Source organism: Engystomops pustulosus, chromosome 3, assembly GCF_040894005.1.
Source record: "Engystomops pustulosus chromosome 3, aEngPut4.maternal, whole genome shotgun sequence".
NCBI classification, from domain to species: domain Eukaryota; kingdom Metazoa; phylum Chordata; class Amphibia; order Anura; family Leptodactylidae; genus Engystomops; species Engystomops pustulosus.
Window position 1 is genome coordinate 83,195,861 of NC_092413.1, and position 3,818 is coordinate 83,199,678.

The following is a 3,818-nucleotide window of genomic DNA, read 5'->3' on the forward strand; positions in this document are numbered from 1 at the left end:
GTCTCCTGTGTCAGTTATCGGACAACGCTCGTGTTATAGATGGTGACTGAGAACGCAGGCACAGCCATGTGGCCGGTCACATCACAATCCTGGTGACACACACGTGGTCTGGCTTTTGTAACAGCTGTTCCATGTCATGCATGCGATTCAATAAATGTTCCTGGATTTTTGAAGATTTCTTGTAGTTTGTAAAAAGATGGTATATTAAGGGGAGGTCTAACAACCAAAGAAATAATGTGCGGTGAACAATCTACCGTTTAGGAAAATAAACAGATGGCAAATTTTAAGAAACATTCACATACAGCAGCATCACAAAGGTCCTTTTTAGCACATGGCATAAAAATGTTTTAGTACCCGATTTTTCTTCAAGTATATTTGGAGTCTAACCCTGGTGTCGAAGTCCAAACCTATTACTTCTCTCTTACTCAGATGGACGTCAGACTCTCCTAGATCCCATATTCTCAAGACACATGACAACCATTCCTACCAACCAAATCTCCTCTATTTAACTTTTCTCTGCTCTGTGACTATTCTCATGATCTCCAGAGAAGGTAGCACCTCTTTTTGATGTTGTGGTTACAATAGGATTTCATTCCCTCCTCTGATAAGGCTCCTGATTACTCCCCTACAGCATCCCACTTACAACACTGAGTGCTTCCCTTTCTGCGTCTGCCCAATATATTTGTAGCAGGGCTACCACTAGGAATTTCAAGGCCATCTTGTGGGCCATCTTATGTTTGTAACGTAGTGTTTAATTATACATTTATGATCATGGGCCCTGGGCTATAAAGAAGCCTCCCCAATTGTCTTGAGTCAGATATATTACCAGAACCAAAAATAAAATGGATACTTTACCACAAGCAAGAGTACTACATACAAACAGCATATATTCTAATATAATATATGACGCCAGAACCAAGCTACATAGCCAACTACACAAATAAAATATCAGTATCAAGATTATTTAGCCTATTACATAGAAACACTGGAACTAAGTTTACTATTTGTCTTTTTTTTTAACCTCAACTTATATTAACTTTTATCTTATATAGAACAGCAATCTATAGGTGCTACCAAGTTAACATAACCTATATTACTTTGTTAAGTCAATTATAGTATAAAACATCCTGTTCATTTAAATATCATAGAGTTGGATAGAAACACTTGTGACCCGGATTAGCATCTGTTCTATATATAATGTCAGTGAGCTGTTGCAATTATGCTATTGTACAGTGATTACTTAAATAATGTACCTGCATCTCAAAAATCCATATTCTTACTGCGGTTCAGGTTAAATGGTGAATCTTTCTGTGTATAGGGTCAGGTGCTTACATGAAATCCAAATAGGGAAACCTGGGTAGGGGTGTTCAGTTCTATGCTGCTCTGACCACCCGGATTATCTGGTAGTCCCCAGACTGTCCCTGGTAGTGAGATGTTCCACAAACCTCTCCAAGGGACTCCCAGACTAAGAGAAAAGAGGAGACAAAGAATTAACTTTTTGGTGTTAATTCTACGCGGTATGTGTGGAGAAAACCAGGCACTGCTCATCATCTGCCAAATACAATCCCAACAGTGACACGTGGTGGCAGCATCATGCCATGGGTGTATTCTTCATCTGCAAGGACAGGAAAATTGATTGCAATTGAAGGAATAGATGAAATACGGCCAAGTAGACATACCCTTGATAAAATCTCTTCCAGAGTACTCTGGGCCGATGGTTCACCTTCCAACAAGGCAATGACCCTAAGCACAGAGCTAAAATAACAAAGCAGTGGCTTCAGAACAACCCAGTGACCTTTCCTTACTGGCCAACAAGAGCCCTGGCCTAAACGCAATTGAGTAACTCTGGAGACTTGAAAATGGCTTCCACCAACATTCACCACCCAACGTGAGGGAAATGGAGAGGATATGCCAGGAATAATGGCAGGGGATCCCTAAATCCAGGTGTGAAAAACTTGAAGACTCATGGTTGTTCTAGCTTAAAAGGTTCTTCTACTCAATACTGAGCAAAGGGGATGAATACTTATGACCATGTTATATTGCAGGCTTTCTTGATTAATAAAGTAGCAAGAATATCTACACTCACCGGTACACCATGCTAGTAACAGGTTTGACACCCTTTTGCCTTCAGAACTGCCTCAATTCTTCATGGCATAGATTCAACAGGGTGATGGAAGCATTCCTCAGAGATTTTGGTCCATATTGACATGATGGCATCACACAGTTGCCGCAGATTTGTCGGCTGCACATCCATGATGCGAATCTCCCGTTCCACCACATCCCAAAGATGCTCTATTGGATTGAGATCTGGTGACTGTGGAGGCCATTTGAGTACAGTGAACTCATTGCCATGTTCAAGAAACCAGTCTGAGATGATTCCAGCTTTATGACATGGCGCATTATCCTGCTGAAAGTAGCCATCAGATGTTGGGTACATTGTGGTCATAAAGGGATGGACATGGTCAGCAACAATACTCAGGTAGGCTGTGGCGTTGCAACGATGCTCAATTGGTACCAAGAGGCCCAAAGAGTGCCAAGAAAATATTCCCCACACCATGACACCGCCACCATCAGCCTGAACCGTTGATACAAGGCAGGATGGATCCATGCTTTCATGTTGTTGACGCCAAATTCTGTCCCTACCATCCGAATGTCGCAGCAGAAATCGAGACTCATCAGACCAGGCAACGTTTTTCCAATCTTCTACTGTCCAATTTCGATGAGCTTGTGCAAATTGTAGCCTCCGTTTCCTGTTCTTAGCTGAAAGGAGTGGCACCCGGTGTGGTCTTCTGCTGCTGTAGCCCATCTTCCTCAAAGTTCGACGTACTGTGCGTTCAGAGATGCTCTTCTGCCTACCTTGGTTGTAACGGGTGGTGATTTGAGTCACAGCTTGAACCAGTCTGCCCATTCTCCTCAGACCTCTGGCATCAACAAGGCATTTCCACCCACAGAACTGCCGCTCACTGGATGTTTTTTCTTTTTCGGACCATTCTCTGTAAACCCTAGAGATGGTTGTGCGTGAAAATCCCAGTAGATCAGCAGTTTCTGAAATACTCAGACCAGCCCTTCTGGCACCAACAACCATGCCACGTTCAAAGGCACTCAAATCACCTTTCTTCCCCATACTGATGCTCGGTTTGAACTTCAGGAGATTGTCTTGACCATGTCTACATGCCTAAATGCAGTTGCCACCATGTGATTGGCTGATTAGAAATTGGATTGATTAGCAGTTGGGACAGGATTAGCAGTTGGACAGGTGTACCTAATAAAGTGGCCGGTGAGTGTATATTTCTGGGGTGCAGGGTGTACAGTAATTCATCTTACCAATTGGCTGAAATGAAAGAAAAAGTGACAAATTTAAAGGGGTACTTTAAGGAGTACTTTCCATACCCACTGTATAGGAAGGTCATTCCAAAAGAGATTACTGTATCTGACCAGTTCTATAGCAGGACTGCCAACATTCTTCCATATATAGAAATCATAGAATTATACAAAACTTTATATTTTTTAGAGTTGTTTTTTATTGGTCAAACATATTCTGTGTATAAGTTAATGTATAAAACACATTCACAATTTAAAAGCTTATAGCAATAAAAAATCTAAGTAATTTACTGCCACCAAATCACAGAAAGGCTACAAATGGAAAAGACAACAATAAAGCATATGCAAAAGCTGGATGTCCTCAGATCACAATGCCAGAATGATGGTAACCTTCTTCACACAAGTGAAAGCCATGTCAGAACTGCAGCAAATGTATGCGACTTAAGGCTTTGAAATAAGCCAGGAGGTAATATAAATGACTGGAGGCTATGTAACGT